This window comes from Mus caroli, unplaced genomic scaffold (genome assembly GCF_978045245.1).
Source record: "Mus caroli unplaced genomic scaffold, Mus_caroli_1 scaffold_10, whole genome shotgun sequence".
NCBI lineage: Eukaryota > Metazoa > Chordata > Mammalia > Rodentia > Muridae > Mus > Mus caroli.
Genome location: NW_028227265.1, coordinates 13,260,454 through 13,282,740, shown reverse-complemented (window position 1 = coordinate 13,282,740; position 22,287 = coordinate 13,260,454).

The following is a 22,287-nucleotide window of genomic DNA, read 5'->3' as shown; positions in this document are numbered from 1 at the left end:
AACCAAGGCACTAAGCAGAAAGCTACCTTCTGGCTTCCTGTTCAAATTCATCACTGAGTCTTCCCTTTTAAGCTTGTCTGACTGGACTTATCAGAAACAGACAGACAGAGCTTCCCTCGTCCATCCCCATCCTCCAGTTAAATATATCTAATATCAATCACTAAAAGAGTGATAAATGTGATTTAATTAAAAGAGCCTTGACATCATCTCCAAAGTAATGTCCTCATCAGAAAAAAAAGAAAAATTGAAAGAAGTAAAATTGCTTGAAGAAAAAGAAGCTTTCAGATGGGAAATATCAGTATGTGTGTATACATATAAACATATTCATACATGCATTTATGTATACAGATATTGATAAATGGACGGATGGAAAGATGATAGACAGATACATAGATAAAATACATACATACATACATAGACACATAATGTAGATGATAGATAGATAGATAGATAGATAGATAGACAGATAAAAGATAGATATGCTGAGCAGAACCCAGACAATGAACAGAGCCTTCCTGCCATGTGTGCCATGACATTTGCTCAGACTGATAAGCCTCAGCTGAAGGTTTAGTTTACAAGTAACCAGAGAAGTTTGTCTCCCTGGATTAAGGGATGCTGCATACCCTGGATCTTTCTGCTTGGTATTTGCTTCCTGTGCTGTGTAGTGTTGGGGCTTCCTGTGTGCTCCCTGCAGCTCCTGCTGTTCCAGTGGGATTAGCACTTCAGGCCTTAGTTTAGGCGCAGTCTCCTGGTGGGAGGTGCTGCTCTTTATGTCTTGCTCTTTTCCTACTTAAAACTTTGCTTTGCTTGGCATCCTCAGTGGTAGCTCTGCCTCTCTCAGCTTCCAGCTTGGCCCCACCTTCTGCCCAGGTGGACTTTAACACACTCTGAGTAGAAGCAAGCTCATTACCCACAGAGGTAATTTGCCTCTCCAAATTGGTTGCACTTGCTCAAATTGGTCCCCCCCTGTCCAATTTGGCCTTAGAATAGTGTCTTCTAATGTATCCCAAGGCCAGCTTCTATTTTTCACACCTAGCTGCTTGAAGGCCCACCCTTACCTGGGCTTCTTGACGCTGTTTTTCTCCCACATCCCAGTATGTCCAACATGCACCCTGGGGATCTTCAAACCCAGAGACTCAGGAAATCTGGGGCCCTTGAATTGACTACCGACCCACCAGTTTAAACAAAACACATCTGGCAGCCTATAACTCTGTAGAACAGGGATACTTTGTATCTGGCAGCCTATAATTCTGTAGAACAGGGATACTTTGTAGCTATGGGGCATATTTATTAGTTTTCCAACATCCTAATAAGGTCTAAACTAAGAGGAACTTGCAAGATCCTCCAGTTGTTGCCAGAGTTTAGAACTTTGTGGCTGAAAGACTGACATGCAGCAGGCTGCCCTCAGTGTTGGATATCTCTCTTCTCATTGCATTAGACTTCCTCTGCTTTCAGAACCAGCAATAGCCACCTCATCAGACCTTTCCTATGAGTTATGTCCCTGCGACCAATTGGAGAAAATTCCTAATTTCCCCATATTTCTATCACATCATTAGGGGCCATAGATCATTGTATCTACGTGCTGGTTTAGTTGGGTGTTTGTTATTGTTTTGGTTTGGTTTGGGTTTTCTGGTTATTGTTGACTTGATACAATCTAGGGTCATCTGGCAAGAGGGGACGAACATCAATTGAGAAAATTCTTCCATTAGGTTGGTCCGTAGGCAAGCCTTTGGAGAATTTTCCTGATGATTAGTGTAGGAGAGGCTAGCCCACTGGGACAGGGTTTCCCCAGACAGTGTTCCTGGGTTGTGTTTTTTAAAAGCAGGTTGAGCAAGCCATGGGGAGAAAGCCCATGAGCAGCAAGCAGTCTTCCATGCACATCCCTTTAGCCCCTGCCTCCAAGTATCTGCCGTAATTTCTTTCCATGATGAACTTTAAGGTGTGAGATAAAATAAACCCTGTTTCCTCAAGCTGTTTTTGGTCATGACCACTATTAAAGCAATAAAAAGCAGATTAAGAGAATCTTCAAGATCCCTTCTGATGTTTAACACAACCATATTTGTGTCATCTTCACATTCATATTCTTTGGAGTTAAAGCTGCTCTTTTCATTTATTTTTTATTTATTTATTTTTACTTATTCCCTTTATATCCCACTCACTGCCCCCTCCCAGCCACTCCCTCTCACAATTCTTTTTCTACCACCCCTTCCCTTCTCTTCTGAGTGGGTGGGGTCCCTTGGGTATCCCCCTAATCTGGCACTTCAAGTCTCAAGCGGGAGTTCTTGAGACTGGGCAGACACATGCCTGCCATACATACCTTGATCTTTTGCACATAACCCTGAGACCTCTAGCTATGTTCTCTTATATCTGTGACTGGCATGTGACCATTGATTTTATGTCCACCTCATGTTGGTGAGGCAGCATCTGCTTTCACGTCCCCCTGTGGTACTCACTGTTGTATCCAGACCTCTGGATGAGAAGGGATGCAGTGCTCAAGCTAGTAATTGACCTGCAGACCATTTCTTCTTTACAGTGTTCATCAAACGCTACCTGTGACTCTCCAAACCCAAAATATTTCCTTACCTTCTAGGACAAGGGAGACATCTATCCTGTCACAGCTCTCTCAGGTGTCTTGGGCCCTCTTGGAAATCCTCTCCTATGGAAACGTCCAACACTGCCTTGACTGTTCCTTTGGGTGTGTCTTGTAGGCCAAGTCAGACCAGTTCAATGTCAGTTTCAATAATGGTTCAGAAAAATTAAGCATAAACCCAGGAAGTTTCCTTTGGGGCAGCTAAGACAAGGGCAGAAAACTTAGAGAGAAACAAGTCAAGCTTTTTCCCCCACACTGGAAGAGACTTGGGCTCTGCATGTCCTGGAGGGTCCTTGTTGAAAATTTTCGTAGTGGCCAAGAAGAGAGCTGGATTACAACTTCCAGGAGTCAAGTGTTTGGTTCTACTATAAAATCTAGTCAGAAGGCAAGAATTACAGAGATGGTGCCTGTTATATCAAGCAAAGAGAGGGAAATGTTAACAGGGAAAATGCTCCCAAATTAATTCACTTTTTAAAGGCGAATTGAGTCAGGTGTTGGGGTGCACACACCATTAGTTCCAGCTCCCAGGAGGCAGAGGCAGATGGGTCACAGTAAGAATGGTAGCAACTGGTCTACATAGTAAGTTACAGACCAGCTAGAGCTACACAGTGAGACCCCACACACACAGACACACACACTCAAAAAATGACAAGAAAAAAAGTGAATCGAGGGAATGCTTTAAGGTCAAATGCACTGGGGTCAGAAAAGATGAAAGAGTTAAACACGACTGCTTTCATACTTTGAGTTTGTCACAGATGGACATCAGAATCGCCAATGACGCAAAATGTGAACATTTTAGGCTTAGTGGGCCAAACATGTCTTCAGTGCACCTGCCCAGCCTTTGGAACATCAAAGGAACCTTGAGGAACATGTGAATGATGGCTGGTGTCTCTAGGTTCTAATAAAACATTATGATTTTACAAAAGTGAGCAGGAGTCAAGGTCTGGCTTTCAGGACCCTGACTGACAATAGTCTGTCAATCCCCAGTGATAAGGGCGACAGCATGGGCAAATGCAAAGGATCCTTTAACCATCTTTTCATCTGCAGTTATTTTTATTGGACAAAACAAAGATGGCCCTTGATAACCATTTGCTACTGTTTAGAAAGGAGCTGGAAACAATGAAGATTCTCAGTCAAACTGCATCCACTAGAAGAAGGAATTGAAATAAATACACAAAAAAAATGTGGCTTAGGAAAGATGCTTAGTCAGTAGATGGCTTGCCTTGCATGCCTGAAAGCCAGGGTTCTGATCCTCAGTGCTTACATGTAAAGGCCAGACTCAACAGCACATGTCTATAACCACAGTGCTGCGAGCAAGGTTAGAGATCGATGCTAAAGCCAGTCTGAGTTCTGAGTTCAGTGAGAGACCCTGTCTCAAGAAATAAAGTGAAGGGCCATAAAAGAAAGGCATTTAATACCCACTTCTGGCCTCCATACACATGTGCACATCAAACACACACACACACACACACACACACACACACACACACACAGAGAGAGAGAGAGAGAGAGAGAGAGAGAGAGAGAGAGAGAGAAATAAATAGAATAACTAATGCAAAAAGTAAATAAATAGAACGTAAAGGTATCCTTCCAGGAGTGTAGAACGTTGGTTAGTGTATTTAAAATACTCCGGAACCAGAAGCAACTATATTTTGGAATAAAAGAATAGAAAGAAGAGAAGTGAACTGAGGAAGAGAAGAATTTAAAAGAACATAAAAACAAGGGTGGAGTGCCATTAAAAAATGAGATGAGGGTAGAAGGAAGAAGTGGGAGATCAAACGATGAGTTTCCACCCACAGGCAAATGGCTTTCTCTGCCCCTGGTTGCACACCAGAGCGTTGGGTGTCCTGAAAAGGAAAAACCTTTAATGAGGTACCGAAAAACCCTCTTTGGCATTAATTAACAAGATCACTAGGCTGTCGTAATTGCAGAGAGAAAGCTTAATCATCAAGAGATATCCCCTAACAGGAATGCAGGTCATTACAAAATATTATTTAAAGTCGCATTTACATATAAAAAAAGGATCAAATGCATGTGGTCCCACCGGTGCCCTAGCCCCCTCTCACTCACCCCCATTGATGCACATGCATTAGGCAGAGCTCTGAGTGAGCTAAGGGGCTTTCAAATATTCCCAGAGATCTTCCCACAGGAACTTGGTAGAGGCAGAGATGTGAGAAATAAAGGAAATTCTTGAAGGCACAATCTCAGGGCTGACACTCACATCTTATCCCCACCTGATTAATGGCCACTTATACTATTAAATGCCTGACACCCTTGCTTAGCTGGGGTCTCCAGGAGATCAGTAACCTTGGACTTTCCTCTCCTCTTTTAAGTCTTCAGCACCCAGCCTGCACTTGAATTCTCAATGCATGCTTCGGGGCTCAGCTGAATGATCACCCACTTGGAGAAGCTGTGTCAGCTGCCCCAGCCTAGGAGAAACTTTTACCCTTTGAGACACTGCAACATCTCATGTTACTTCAGCTGGTGGCACTCAGAGAAGAGACATAAATAAATGGAACAAGGACCCAAAGGCTTCTCCCTCAGTTCATGACGGACTGATTTAGGTCCCTCGTCATTCTCAGTAACCCTGTCCTTAGCATGGACCTGTGAGTAGATTAATCCTGAATGGAATTCAGTGTTCTACAAGCAAATTCTGGGTCTGTTGCCAGTGCATGATAAGTTGTAGTCTAAAAAGACAGGTGTGAGAAAGGAAGTCAGGGTCCAGGGCATTAACTGAATCTCTAATGTAAAAGGAGTTCCTGCAAACATTTGTCCCCAAAATGTGCCTTACTCCAGAGACATTCTTCTGGTTATAAAGAGAGTGGTATCAGGGTGCAGGTTAATTTAGAAGCCATTAATAGATGATAGACTTATGGATACAGATAGATGATAGATAGATAGATACATACATACATACATACATACATAGATACATAGATACATAGATACATAGATACATAGATACATAGATACATAGATACATAGATACATAGAAGAAAGATAGATAGTAGATAAATACATAATAGATAGATAGATAGATAGATAGATAAATGATAGATTGATAGATAAATGATGGATGATAGATAGATAAATAGATAGATAGATAGATGATAGATCAATAGATAATTGATGGATAATAGATAAATGGATGATAGATAGAAGATAAATAGGTAGATAGATAGATAGATAGATAGATGATAGATTGATAGATAATTGATGGATGATAGATAGATAGATAGATAGATAGATAGATGATAGATCAATAGATAATTGATGGATAATAGATAGATGGATGATAGATAGAAGAAAGATAAATAGGTAGATAGATAGATAGATAGATAGATAGATAGATAGATAGATAGATAATAGATGATAGATAGATGATAAATAAATACATGATAGATAAATAGATAATTGATAAATACATGATAGATGATAGATGGATAGATAAATAGATAGATAGATAGATAGATAGATAGATAGATAGATAGATAATAGCTGATAAGTGTATAAACACTGAGATTGAACAAATAAATAAATGGATGCAGGTATTGGAGATTAGGCTTCTTACTACTATGATGGAAGGTGATAAGATAGCCAGAAGGAAAGGTTGGAATGATGCATGAGATTATGGGTTGTTGCCAGCATTGATAAGGACTCATGCATAGATTCATATAGATATACTAGATACAGATATATGTATAGATAGATAGATGATAGATAGATAGATAGATAGATAGATAGATAGATAGATAGATAGATACACATTCACTTACATATATTATCACACAATGTAGGTATTATATGATAATATTAAATAATATATATATTAAATGTAAAGTATCAATGTTGATAGAACATGGATATGACCATAAAAATAAGGAAATCATAGTAGTTATAGAGATTCATTAGCTATCTTACATGTATCACAGTAATGGTAATGGTTAATGCTGTCAACCTGACAGGCTCTAGAATCACCTAGGAGACACATCTGTGAATGGGTTTCTATGATGGGTTAACAGTTGCAAGAAGACTCACCCTAATGGTGCATAACACCAACCCGTGGACCAGAGAACCAGACTGAATTAAAAAGGGAAAAACAAGTTACACACCACAATTATTTACCTTCTCTCTCCTTGAGTGGGAACGCAGTGTGAGCAGCCACTTCTTGCTCCTGCCATCATGAGTGCCCACCATGATGGACTACATCCTTGAACCGTGAGTTCAGATCCTTCCTTAAGCCACTTTTGCCAGATATGGTGTCAAAGCAGTAAGACAAGCAACTCACAAAGCAATGGACAGTGTTAAATAGAGAGGGCTGAGTGTAAGTTTGTTTAGTTTCAAGATGGGATCTACTATGTAGACCAGGCTGAACTTGAATTTATTAACAGTTTCCATGAGTTCTGGGATTGCAGAACTCTGGCCATGCTATAAGGTTAAAGATGATATTTGAATTATGAAAAAAAAAAAAGACACAGAATGTGCTATCCTATCTTTGCAGATTTCCCATATATTTAAAAGGGCTCTAAGATAAAATATTTAACAGAACAATTAAAGCTATAAAAATAGGAGAAATGGCCCACAAACACCTTGGAGTAGTCTACCCACACTGAGAATACAAAGAGGACATTCAAAATTATTACAAGCAGATGGACTCATCTCAAGCCTACCTCACATCTTCAGCTCTGTGCTGCCTTTGATAGGGACCCTGGGTGTGCTACAAGTGTGCCCCTCCCTAATATCTGTTGGTGTTTCCTCTTCACCACTGGTGTTGGCATTAGGATTATAGTCATTATGGCCTGGCACTCTTTTGATCTGTAGCCATTCTCTGGCAAAAGAGGAACAGATATTCTTAAACCCAGACATGCTAAGAATGAGCTGGGAAGAATAGAGACAGCCTGTTTCTGTATTCAACACAGAGATTCCAGATCAGTGTGCCTCAGTATGTTCATATGTGTTTGTAACAAAATACTTGGGATGGGCTTGTTCATACAGTCTCACCAACCCCAGCTGTGACCTACAGGGCTAGCTGTGATTTTTTTTCCTGTGGAATCTTTTATTTAGCATCTCTCTCTGCATTTAGTTCCCTGATGCTCCTGGGTACCATATTTGCTAGATAGTTGACAGTCAGCATTCAATTTATTTTAAGAAGTGAATGCATGTATGAAAAGTCACAATCACCATTTGTGTGTGTGTGTTCTGTTTATGTGTGTATGTGTGTGTGTGGTGTGTGTATATGTATGTGTTTGTGTAGGTGTGTGGTGTGTGTTTGTATGTGTGTAATGTGTGCATATGTTTGTATGTGTGTGTGCACATGTGTTTGCATGTTGGTTGTGTTCCTCAACCTCTCTTCACTTTGATTTTTGAAACAAGGTCTCTCCTTAAACCTGGAGCTCACCAAATTTGACAAGGATCCTAGAAATCCTCCTGTCTCTGTCTGGTATTACAGACGTCACACTCTGAAGATTGCTTTCTGCAGTGGTTTGTCCACATCATTGCATAACAAGCCCTTGACCAGCTGAGTTATCATCTCCTTTGCTCCTTCACCCACCACCATTAAGAACTTGGGCAGTGGGAGTCGTAGCCAGAAACTCAGCTTTGTTAAGGCTCACAGACAGCAGGGGGATTAGATAAACACGGAGGGATTGCACACAGTCAGGGCCATTCAGTGTACAGGCTGTGCCTGAGATTCAATACAATGGGAGTGATTTTTTTTTCTCCCTAGAAGTGTTCCGAAGCAAAGATCACTTTCTCTGGATTTGTGTCTTTGCCTTTTTTTTCCTCCTGGGTATTTTCTGTCTCATAGGCTGAATTAGGTGGGCCTGTCTTCCAAATCAGCAACTTGGTAATTAGTTTGGTTGCTGTTGCAGAGCAGAAACAGGAGCCCCCGCCCCCTTCTCCCACAAGCAGAGGGAATCACAGGCAATTAGCTAATTGCAGCCTAACGCACACCTGCTGTAGACACTAGGGACAGAGACACACACCTTGATGTCCAAACAGTAGTACTCTGACCTGGGGGACAGAACCAAAAGGACTAAGGGGACCCTGAGCTCAGCAGAAGTGAGAAGCACTGTCAGAAAAGGCCTCTTAAATGGGCTCCCTCCGAGGTCACTCTCTGGGTGCCCCAGGCAGCAGAAAGACACAGGGGAACATGGGAAGGTGGCATGGACCCCGTTCCCAGAATTCTTTTAGAATGGCTGTCATTGTTTAAGTTAGAATATTGCCGGTTAATTGTTGGCTCCGACAGAAAAATTATGAGCAGGGGAAAGGTTCTGCATGGATTTAGTGTATTTGAATAATTTAGACCCCTGCCGTTAATTTGACAGGATTGTTTTTCTCTCGCAGTAGCCTGCTGCTACACGAATTAAAACTGTCGGGGAGTACCAGGGCCTGTGCCGGGGTTTCGTAATGAGGTTTATCAGTCAATAAATGATTTTATACAGCAAATTAAACTGTAAATTTCGTTTGGGTGGTAAATATTTAGAGAATAAAGATATCTGGTTAATGAGGAGGGCTGGGTGTTTGAAAAGGAGGAAGTGAAAAAAAAACCTAGAAATGTCAACCTTTTAAATCTTGAATGTAGTTGGGATTGGGTGACAGTTTGTTCACTAGCAGCTCTCTCCTCTCTCTCTCTCTCTCTCTCTCTCTCTCTCTCTCTCTCTCTCTCTCTCTCTCTCTCTCTCTCTCTCTCTCTCTCTCTCTCTCTCCTCTTGCTTGCTGTAAATAAAAGAGGATGGATCCATTTGTATATTTAAATATGCCATGAGAAACAGCCTCTTCTTCAGCTTGTGCCTACCAAAGGATAAAGTTAATGTTATCTTTTGGGGTCTTAGAAAAAGACTAGAAAAAACCCCAATATATAACATAATAAATCACTCCCATAGTGCCCAAGGCTCAGAGCTTCTATTACAGCTGCGTAGGTTGATATGTTTGCTGTGCATCGAGGGACGCATTACTGTTTGAATATGAAACGTCCCCAACCCCATCCCAGCAGCTCATTATTTGAATACTTGGTCCCCAGCTGGCAGTACTGTTTCAGGAGATGGTAGGAACTTTAGGAGTAGAGCCAACCTCAAGAAATGGGAAGCTGTCTGGATAGGGCTTTTATGGATTAGAGCCCTACTCAAGCTTTCTGCTTCCCATCTTAGTGTCGATGTGCTACAACCAGCTGCCCTGTACTCCTACCGTCATGCAGTCTCTTCCATGACGGACTGTCTTCTCCAAAGCCATGAACAAAAATAAATCCTCCCTCATTTAATTTGTTTCTTTGGGTATTTGGCCAGAGCCATGTAATCTATGTGGTTGTTTAAATGTCAAGTTTACATGAATGAAAATTATATGCAAAGATTCCATTTCAACTTTATATTTGAAACATGTTAGGTCTTAACAGCTATGTGTGACTAGAGGCTGCTTCTTGGACATTGCAGAGACATTGGCATCAGCTCATTGAGTTCTCTAGAAAGGATGGTTAAGTGTGTGACTGACAGCTTTCCCATTCCCGAGTTAGGGCATCCAAAGATTAATTGGTACCCAGGATGTTTAATGGCTACATCAACTTTCTGTTTAATATTATTATGTATCTGGACATATGTTTAATTCATCTATCAATGCTTAGAATAAGATAAAGTAATAATGGGTATAGAAGAAGTAAGTCATTTGAAAGAAATTATTGAAGAAATAAATATTTGTTGTCGGGTTAAAAGATCACAAATGGAATGCAAAAGAACAAAATGCTGATGTTTGAAAATTCCGATCTGTAGGTTCCAAAGATTGACACACACTGAAGAAGTGAGAGGTAAGAAACATGGTGGAGGTTGAGAGGATAGCCTGTGCTATCGTCTGAGCTGCAATGTGATACTCAGCCCCCTTCCTAAATAGTCTGAGTTTCTTCTATGGTTCAGTCTCTGGGCATTGCCAAGGTTCTGTTACAGTAGGAACTCATGATATACATTGGAGTGGAAGGAACTTGGGGATGAGAGCTTAGAAAGCTCAGCTGTGATGGGGAGATGAATACAGACCCCATTAGGTCCCAACCAGTAGCACCACCATAACATTGTGACCTGCACTCCCCAACTCCATCGTGACATTCCAAGTCAAGGCAGCATCGCCTAAGATGACAACTCCCTTCAGTTTTCTGTCCTAAAGCTTCCACCAGTTCTCCACTGCCTTCCTTAAGGGTGTTCATCATATCCAAACTGGCAATCTGAAATGTTGTTATGACTGAAAATGGTCATTGGGGAAGCACAGGCAGGCTGGAAGCCATATTGGGTCTGCGAGATTCCCTATGAAAATCGTACTTATCTTGATTCATTAAAAATAGATAGATAGATAGATAGATAGATAGATAGATAGATAGATAGATAGGCCTTTAAAAAAAAGTCTACGGATACCTGGCATGATAGCACACACCTTTTACCCCAGAACTTTGGAGGCAGAGACAGGTGGTTCTTTGTGAGTTCAAGGCTAGCATCATCTATAGAGCAAACTCCAGGCCAGCCAGGGCTACATAGTGGGACCTGTTCAGAAAGAAAAATGTCTAGTGATGATGATCCAATCAGAGAGGTAAATTCCTTCGGACTATAAAGCTCCCTTTTAGTGCTGTGGTTGGAGTGACGTCCATAAATGCACATAAGCTATTTAAGGGGGGGCAGGGACAGGACAGATAAAATTTAGAACATGGTATCCATATGGTGGAAGGAGAGAACTGATGCCCCTGGTTTGTCCTAAGTCCTCCACATACAGACCTTAGTAAACATTCCTCCTGATCTTCCATAAATAAAAGTAATAAAAAGAGAAAAATTGTAATGTGAGTTTTCTGTTGGAAGTGGGTGCACTGAATCCCAGGGCACCTATGAAGTTTGATTCCTCTCGTGGGGAGCATCATTGACTCATGAATTGGGGACCTACTTTCTCCTTGATTTGGGCTCTTTTCCTCTGAAGGAAGAGATCAGGAAGGTTTGGGGAGAGGGGGGATGTTGTCCTCTGTGGATCCAAGAGTGCTGACAGTGATGTAACAGACCCAGCCATCCAGCTCCACGGAGATTGATCGAGGAGGCGTTTGCCTCAGGGGGCTGATTGGGCCTTTTTGGGCTTAAAATTGCTTTGTCAAATAAACTCTATCTGCTGTCTAAACAACCCCCGTGTCCTCAACTTCGGAAAGACTAAGAATGGAAACTCAAGGCTGGAGCGGCTAAAAAAACGTGTCAGGAGTCTGAGTCGTGAGAGACAGCCATGAAATTGTGAGGAACTAAGCATCCAGTGAGAACTTTAAAGAGGAGAGCCCTGAGAGAGGAGGGGGGAGGTAACAGACTTGTGTCCTTTATTTGAGAACTGTGAAGCTGGATTCCTTTTGCTCCTTGTTCTTGTGGGAGGGAAAAAATAACCATCTGGGTTATGTGGTGGCCAATCCTGAGGTGGCTTCTCCAGCACCACTACAGAGAGAACATGTCATTCATAAGATGGGCAGGAGGCATAGCTTCTGAGTGCAAGGCCAGGCAAAGCAGAGAAGCTCAGAAGCAGCTGCTCATCCTATGCCCTCCCTCTCTGCCCATCAAGAATGTGAACTTGACTTCTGAAAAAAAAAAAATCTACGTTTCATTAAGGAACCCATCACTCTCTGATTATGAGCTTGGACAACTGACACCATGTCTACCAGCACCAGTGTTCTCATCTGTCAAATGGGTATGACTGCTACTCGTGCTGCAACATTTGAGGTAGAAGCTGTGCTTCAGACCAAGGAGTTGCCTCTGAGTTTACTGTACATAGAAAAATAGTACATGGAAGCTGGCTCCCAAAGTAATATTCATCCCTAGGAAACAATGGGACGAAGACCAAGTACTTGTTATAAGTGAAGCATTGCTGAAGATCCCTTTTTATTCTTCATTGTGTGTATGCATGCATGTCTGTAGGTGGGTATGTGCACAGGAGTGCAGCTGCCTATGAAAGTGACATTGCATCCCCCATGGTTGGAGTTATAGGAGGTTTTGAGACCCGCTGTCATGAGTACCATGTGTTCTTACTGCTGAGTCATCTTTCCAGCCAGTACATGAGGCACTTTGACGACAGAAACTGCATATCTTTCAAGTATCTTCAAGAAGAAGGAAAAAAGTCTGGTGGAGAGAGAGGGGGGCTTAATAAATATTTGCTGAAAGAAGAGAGGATAAATGGAGCCATGGTGAAATCATACTTAAGTTGCTCTACTGGGAGAGGAAGGTCTTCCTGACAGAGAGATGGCCCCAAGAGCAAACCTCACCATGCGTTGAACATAGCTCACTGTTTTTCTGCAAAGAGGCAGAGAGTAAAAATTTTAACTTTACGGGCTATGTAGTCTGTCTAGTGGTTCGTCTTTCCTATTGCTCAAAGAGCTAGAAAAGGTTTTTCAATAAAACTTTACTTACAAAGACAGGTGGCAGATCAGATTTGGCTTATGGCCTTCAGTGAGCCTCCTGTGTAGTTTCTCTGCTTAGCATGCCACCTCTGACTCCTTTGGCAGTTCCATAGCCCATTACTGGTGTAAAAGCTATAGAAATTTGATATCAAAAGGCTCTCTGTGTGGTTGACATGACTGCACAGCCATTTTGTCTTTGATGTTACATTGAAAATCAAGACCCTATAATATTCAGGTATGGGCAAGGATCTGACCCTTTAGGTACACCATCTTCTTTGAGCTGATATAGTCATTTAAGTTAAAAGAGAGATGACTCTCTCTAAACAAGTCTGTCCATAGAAAAAGGCAAGCTTTCTCTGGAGGAAGAGAAAGTGTCCTTACACAAAAATCATACCAGGATGAGGGCACATGACTTTTAGTTTGTGTAAGGTCCTTGCTCAAAGCCCAGCCTAGCGCAGACATCCCTCCCAAACCGACACACGCACCCTGAACCATTCCTTTGTTAAACGTGGCATCTGTTAAACAGCTTTTAATAATTTTAAAAAAAATCTTATTTTATCTGAGAACATCTGTGACCATCTGCAACCTCCCCTCTCGAGCATCTCCTGTCTAAGTCTGATGCTTCTCTCAGCTGTTCTCACCCAGATTCTGGGACAGAACTGAGTATCGTGGAATAGACATCAATTACACCCATGTCATGAGGCACGCCAATCTCAGCAGGGAGACTGACAGCTTCCTTATCATCAAACCAGCCAGCTTCTTGATTAATTTGCTGCTACTGTCAATAACTGTTCATGATAGAGTTGAGTTACTGCATATTGCCCCCACCCTCTTCTTTCTTGTTGATTCTTTTCCTCCCACTCCTATCCCCTACCCCCAAAGACTGAATCTTCACTTTCTATGTTAATTTTTTACATTGTAGGCACTATTCTTCCTATAACTAAGTGGTCCTAATAGAAAGATAGATTTTTTTCCCTTTAAGCCTGACTTCAGTAGTCTTTTAGTTATTTAGGGGTGTGTGTGTGTGTGTGTGTCTGCTCACATACACTCATATGCTGAGACTGATCCTCACACCTTATATATGCTAAGTAGTCACACTACTGTTGTGAACCCTAATCAAGACTTTAGGATTAGAGAGACTTTCCTGTTTTTTATTTTTCCTGAACTTATGTCATTTTTATTGATTCATTTTATCTTATTTTTTTAATTTATTTTTGGTTTTTCAAGACTATGTTTCTCTGTTCAGAATGTGTCTAATTCAGCTTATCTTCTTTTCTTTATCTCCTTGAGAGATACGTACTCTGTGCTGGTTTGTATATGCTTATATGCTTAGGTCAGGGAATGGCCTATTTAGAGGTGTGGCCTTGTTGGAGTAAGTGTGTCACTGTGGGCATGGGCTTTAAGATTCTCCTTCTAGCTGCCCGGAATCCAGTCTTCTAGAAGCTTTCAGAGGAAAATGCAGAACCCTCAGCTCTGCCTGCCCCATGCCTGCCTGGACCCTGCCATGCTCCCACCTTGATGATAATGGACTGAACCTCTGAACCTGTAAGCCAGCCCCAATTAAATGTTGTTCTTTATAAGACTCAGCTTGGTCATAGTGTCTGTTCACAGCAGCAAAACCCTAACTAAGATATACTCAGACCAGAGTTCCCATGGGTAGGTGAGCAAATTTTTGCCTACCTTAATGTGTTTCTAGGGCCCTGTTAGAGCTGTATCTGTGTTCCTTTCTAATGATTTAGGTATGGGTCTCATCTCTTATGTTTGCTGGGGACCCTCATATCTTCCTGGCTTTCCTTTTGTGTTACTGTTAGAAACTCTCCACGGTCTATGATTTCATCCAATTACAAAATTGTCTTTGTGATTGGCTCCCATTTCTCACGTTCCCTTTGCTTTTCACAACACAGGTGACTAAGCTTCCCAAGGAAGCCCCAAGCATCCTGTGACAGGCGGAAGTGGACTCTAATGGGCTCTGTCACACTTGTCTAAATGGAGGAGAACTTTGCATACTGCCTGAGGACACATTACTACTTAGGCTTATAAATGACTTTTTTTTTTCCCTCTTTTTTGGCTCTCCATGGTTAAACCCTCTTTTACAGGTAATGTCAAGACTATTAATCACCTATTGGAAAACTACACTAATGGCTGCTATCCCTGAGTTTCTGGTTATGAAATGGGGTTTACCAATGTCCCCTCCAGGAGTTTTGGGGAGTGCCTCTTCTTTTATGTTGCACACCCCAGACATACCCTTCATCTGTCAACACTACAGTCAGTGAGCTGTGGGCTCTGCTGTGATGACAGTCCCCTCCTGAATTAGCAAAACAAAACCAACCTGCATCTAGGAGTAATAAGACTTCACAATTGTGCTGAGGTAGATATGGGGAGTGACCTCATAGGATGGACTTCGTGCTAAATATAAAGTGTGACAAAGAGGCTATATTTTTAAGGGGCCTCTCCGCTGGTGGTGTGGTTCAGTTGGTAGAGTTCTTGCCTAACAGGTATCAAGACCCGGGATCCATCCCTGTAACTTCATAGATTGACCATAGGTAGACCTATGATCCCACCACTGGAGAGTTGGAGGAGGAAGGATCAGAAGTTCAAGGCCATCCTCAGCTATACAGTCAGTTTAAGGTCAGCCTGGGCTGCAGGAGCTATGACCTCAAATAACAGAAGCCCCAGAACCTCCAATGTCTTATTAACTGATTAATAATTAGAGTGCCTAGTTATAGAATTTCAGACCTCTACTCATCCATCCCTCAACTTTTTAACCTGAGAACTGCTCCCCACAGCATGCATGGAAGGGTCTCCAGGTCATATGATGTCAAGTGAAGACCCTGCTCCTTGCCACAATAGCTGTGTTCATCTGGACTCAAAGCAGTCACTTGGCCCAGAAAGATGTATATAACAGCTGAACCTAAAAACCATATCTACTCTGTTGGGAATACAAACCGGAGACATACACACAAAAGACCTCAAGTATGAGCATGGAGAATATAAAGTTTTCCATCATGTGACCATGTTGGAGTCATAGAGAGTAGAATAAGGTAATGAGAGGAAGGGTGGAGGGAAGACTGCAGGACTGGACAAAAAAAGCACAAAGAGGGATGTGACTCCCTGCAAGGGACTTGCCTGCTTTCTAGCCCCACTTTTCATCTTTTCTGAGAGCTGTCAGAGTTCTCTCCTGCCTCCCCTTCTCTACCCTTCTATTTTATCTCCTTTTCTCTTTTACTTAAATTGTTCTTTGCCCCTAAACCTTTAAGGCATCCAGATAAAAAGAGACATGGACCTAGCATGGCAAGAAGAAAAGACTCAGAGACAGCCAATGCTTCTGTTATTTCCCTTGACGTGTGCAGTTTAACATGTGACAAGCATGCAGTAGTCAGGGTTTGCTACATGCAAATGTGATACATGCTGTATCATATGTGTTCCAATTGGTGCTTTAGCAGTAGGTTTTCAGACAGCCAGTAGGGGAAAACATTCCTTCAAGAATCATGGCTAAAAGCACTCTATCATTTTAACATTTCTCCTCTCTCTCTCTCATTCTCTCTCTCTCTCTCTCTCTCTCTCTCTCTCTCTCTCTCTCTCTCTCTCTCTGTCTCTCTCTCTCTCTCTCTCTCTCTCTGTCTCTCTCTCTCTCTGTCTCTCTCTGTGTGTGTGTATTCTGGGGTATAGGTGCACATGTTCATGTGTGTGGAGACCAGAGGTCACCCTTGGTTGCTATTCCTCAAGCTCATCCATTTTGGTATTGAGGATAACCTCTCTCATTTGCCCGGAATCCATCACATCGGTTAAACCAGATGCTCAGCAAACATCGAGGATCCTCATGTCTCTAGATCCCCAGTGCCAGCTTTACAAATCCACGCCATCGTGCCCAGCTTTTTGCAAAGGTTCTGGGAGTCAAACTTGAGCTCTGAAGCTTGCATAGCAAGCACTTCACCAATTAAACCATTCCTTCAACCTTTTTTCTTTCTATATTAATATGTTTAGAACCCTATTATTGGATATTGAATTAGAAGATCCAGTTTCAATTGAATCTTTGGTGCCTGTGACAATCTGCTCTCTGATAAACTTTTTACTTCCTCTAAAACTTAAAGTCAAAGTCTTGCTTTTCCCTCTTGAAAATGGAGGTGAATATGGCGAGGTTAGGATAGGAACAATTTGGTGAACCAAAGAATGGATAAGCTGTGAAGTATTTGGAGCAGTGAAATATGGTATAAAAACAAGTATTTCTTGAGTCATGTGACTGCTGGGTACCCGTGCACCTGGCCATTTGTCTTTCTCTCAGCTGAAAATACCTGGCAAGACAAAAACAGGGTATTAACCCTGGTTAGTTGGTTCTGGCTTCATGGGGAACTCTGCTGAAAAGCAGTCTGGGGAGGCATCTGGCTTATTGTAAAATGCTGAGCTTGATTGGTAATGTCTGCCAGGGTGCAGAGGGGTACATTTCTGCCCATAGGTCTGCCATCACAGAGATGAGAGGGCCTCCCTGTAGAGTTTGTTGGCTTAGAAGAGGGTTCACACATTCAATCTCAGGGCCAGGACTCACTTTGTAGACCAGGCTGGCCTCAAACTCAGAAATCCACCTGCCTCTGCCTCCCGAGTTCCAGTACAGCCAGGGCTATATAGAGAAACCCTGTCTCGAAACAACTGAAAAAAAAATCAGGGCCAGGACTCCTCATTTTACAGTGCCCAAGTCTAGAGCCTCCATAGTCAGTCTCTGCTCCCACAGATGGCAAGAATATACCCTCCTTTCCGTCCCTTCATGCTGCTCTGTGGCATGCAGACTGGAAGGGCTGACTGACACTAAGCCAGCCACCTAACTCTGAGACTCATCAGCTCCTGTGGCTTCGAGAACTCCCTTGCCTGCCTCAGCCCCTTTGGAGCAAGGGGCATTTTAGCAGCTAACAAGCTCTGACACAAAACAGCCAGCCCAGTCACTCACCAACTCACCTTTCCGGAGCTCAGCTGACCTGGCCTGGCCCTTTCGTGCTTGTGTATGCTGAGCTGAGAAAGCACACACATGACTCCAGGTGAAAAGCTCAAAGCCAGTTCAAACAGTGCACAGAACACATGGTCTGCACTGTTTATTCTCCTGTTTGATTTCTTTGTTCTGCAATTCTCTTGCACAACCTCCAACAAGGTGTGGAAACAAGTCATTTGTTTGTAAAACAACCAAACCCAAGAGGACGAGCTGTCTGCCTTCCTTATTCCAACCCTGAGATTGACTGTAAAAGACATAACCGTTCAATAAAACAAAAGTATTGTCAAAAAAAAAGTATGGTGACATACCAAGATACATGATAAACTGGTAAAAAAAAAAAATTGAAGAACCCAGAAACACGTAAGACTGCAATTTAATCTTTATATTTGAAATATAAATATTGTTACTATCAAGATTGACAGTATAGAAAATGTGTGCCCTGAAGCCTTCTGACAAAACAAAATTTATATTTAAAGCTTCCTGAAATAATACCTTTTATCCATACAGTTCTGCCACATTGCAAGGGGTCTGAGCTACTGTATGGGCCCTGTGCCTTTAATTATTTTATGCCTAGAAGATACAGTTTAAATAGAAGAGGCGGGTTACAAGAGCTTTGACAGCTGAAGCTGATTAAAATACTGACAATACACACTCCATAGAATTTCCCTGAAATTTTTGTCAAAGACCCATAAGGAAAGTTAAAAATTAGACTTCCAGATTTCTCTTTAATTATTTTTACCCATCAGAACACTTTCATGCCAAGCTTGGGACATCTGCTTCTTGGCCTTTGCTGAACAAATTCTCACCCCCAACTCTCTTTTTCATACATTACAAGGCCATGGTCCATTGATTGAGTTTGATAATCTGTTTCCAGTTAACGAAACACAGGGCTTCTCTCTGAGTCCAGCTGGTTCATCTCATTTGCAGAGGAGAAGACAGCCTGAAAAGCTTGTTTATTTATTTATCGGTCTCTTTTACAAGGGTGTTACTAGCTAGGCCCAGTTCCTGGACCAGGCAGATCTTGTCTCCTTGTTCTTTCTCATTAGGGGAGTGTGACTGTTAAAACCTTTGCTACAATCTAGTCTCTCACAAGACAATCATCTCATTGTCCAATGCCTGGGATATGGAGTCTGGAATTGCCATTAGAGAAGAGGTTGGAAAAGGAGACTGTTCCTGTGCCAGAGGTCTAATTAAAGACCTAGATTTCACATCCATTGTAACTATGTTGACTGAACACTTGTTTTTAGGACATCATCCATGTAGGAACCACAAGTGTAGCTGATGGCTTGTGTGGTATCCACAGATGCTCAGGATATTGTGATGGCTGTGGGTCATTTATAAGGGCTCAGTAAAGGTGAACTAGGCTAGGGTTTTGACAACTTTCTCAAGACTGTCACCAATAAACGTAATGATCCGACCTCATGTGGACCATAGTCTACTGCCCAGGGAGCTGCATTTTCTTCCACAGTGTTCACACATCAGATGGAAGCTCCTGGCTTCTTAGCAGATACATGGATCACTCTAAGGTTAGTGGCATAAGACAATGGCCATTCTTGTAACATCTAAAGGAGAAAATATTATGGCAAGAACAGAAAATGCTACCCCCACCCCCGGCTCATACAGTGAACACTTTACTAGCTGCTTGTCTTAGTCGGGGTTCCCATTCCTGCACAAACATCATGACCAAGAAGCAAGTTAGGGAGGAAAGGGTTTATTCGGCTTACATTTCCAAATTGTTCATCACCAAAGGAAGTCAGGACTGGAACTCAAGCAGGTCAGGAAGCAGGAGCTGATGCAGAGGCCATGGAGGGATGTTCTTTACTGGCTTGCCTCCCCTGGCTTGCTCAGCCTGCTCTCTTATAGAACCCAAGACTACCAGCCCAGGGATGGTACCACCCACAAGGGGCCCTCCATCCTTGATCACTAATTGAGATCCTTACAGCTGGATCTCATGGAGGCATTTCCTCTCCTGAAGCTCATTTCTCTGTGATAACTCCAGCCTGGGTCAAGTTGACACACAAAACCAGCCAGAACACTGTTGAACACTTTATTTCGGGATGTCTGAAAACTTGAGGAGATAGGACCTAGTTAGAGGAAGTAGGTCACTGGGGCTATCTTTGAAAGACACATTACCTCTCCCTGTCTTTGTCTCTGTCTATTATCTATCTATGTATAATCTAACTATTATCTATCTGCCGTCTATTATTCATCTATTATTTATCTATCTATAATCTATCATCTATCTATCATATAATCTATCCATCATCTACCCTTTATATATCTATCTACCTATCCATCTATGTATCATCTATCTATGTATATATCATCTATATCTAAAAATCTATCATCTATCAATCAATTAGCCATTTATCTATATCTATCTATCATCTTAGATATAGATCACTTATCATTCATCTATCCATCTATATAAAATCTATCTACCTATCTACTATCTATCTATGCATCATCTATCTATCCCTCATCTATCATATATCTATCAACCCATCATCTATCCTCTATCTATTATCTATCTGTATATATATATAATCTATATCTAAAAATCTACCATCTATCAATCAATCAATTAGTCATATGCGTATATATATAATCTATCATTCATCTATCATTTATCTATCCACCTATGTAAAATCTATCTATTTATGCATCTCTACCTCCCTTTCCTGTCCATCACAAAGTGAGCTTTCTCTTACCCCAGTTCCCACCTCAGAAATGTCACTTTATCATGACCCCAAATAGGTAGAGCCAAGCATTATGGAGGAAATCTCAGAAACAGTGGGCCAAATTAAATCCTTACTCCACTGAGTTGTTTACATTAGGGATTTTGCAATAATAATAATAATAATAAACAACTATGTAGAAAACAACATAGAAAGGCATATTTTTAGAAGACAAATAAGCCTTGTTTCAGAGTCACTAAGAGGGTGTTCTGCAATCAGCCCACCTGGCTTGAAATTTTAGGTCCACTACTTATAAGTTCTATGACCTTGGGTGGATATTTGTTCCATATTTTGTGCCATAAAATAGACAGGAATGTGTAGATTAATTAAACTGATTGAAATTCATCCAGTGGATGGAGTGGCAAAGCTACGTGTCTGACAGTAGGCAAGTTTTATCTCTTTACTGCTTCACAAAATGTCTGGTTTGGAGCAGATGTTCAGAGAGTGTTCGGTAAATAAAGAAATATTGAATGAGCTGCTGAGATGGTAATCTTTCCCCATCAGCATGTTTACTCTTGGTTTTCTTTGCGAACAAATCATCTAGAAATACCGAGTTTGAAAGAAATTAACTTCCCCTTCATTTGGGACTCTGTGGCTCACACAGTCCCCTGCTCAAAGTATAGAGAGTTTCAAGATGGCAACATGGAGTGTTAAGTACAGTCATAGCGCCCTGAAGGCACCAATGCCTCCATCAGAGGTTTGAGATATTTCTGCAAAGGTCCTTTGCATAGAATCACAGGAAGGCTCATCTGAACCTCATCTTCTCATTCCCATATTTTGTTTTCTCTGACCAAAAATTAGGGTCCAGGCTGAATCTACCATCTGTGCTCTAGACCAGTGGTTCTCAACCTTCCTACTGCTGAAACCCTTTAATACAATTTCTTCATGTTGTGATGACCCCCATGCCTACTTCATAACTGTAATTTTGCTGTTATGAATCACAATGTAAATGTCTGATATTCGGGATATCTGATATTTGACCCCTGTGAGAAGGTCATTCAACCCTCAAAGGGCTTGTGACCCCATATGTTGAGAACTACTGCTCAAGACTTTCTAAACACAGTATTGACCTAAAAATAAGTGCCTAGATTTCTCCACTGGGTGAGAACTCAAGCTAAGGATGGTGGAAAGTATATTGGTGGCCACTTCCACTGCTTATAACTGTCAAAAGAAAGCCAGCCGTTTGCTTATTGCTTAGAAAAAGGATGAGGTGCACTTGAAAGACCCAGTGGCCCACATTGAAAGTTCTTTGCTGTCTGTCTGAGCCACAATCACTAGCCAGTATCTCACAGGTGGTTTTGATTTCTGCTTAAGGGCTTAAGAGGAAAACACTGGACTCCAGAGCTGAGCCAAGTGGAACAAGGGATCAGACGTCATCCAAACCTCATTTGAACAGCTGTGTCTTCCCGAGGGCTCTGTGAATCCAAGGCAAGCCAAAAGAACAAGCAGGAGAGGACCACCAGATTTCCAAACAGTGTGAATATAAGCCTGAGCCCTACGTACGGCTTTATGGGAAAGACCAAAGATCACCCTGTGGGAAGCAGGTTCCCTTGGGTGGATCCGGGAAAGTTGGGTTCATCCACAAGCTATTCTC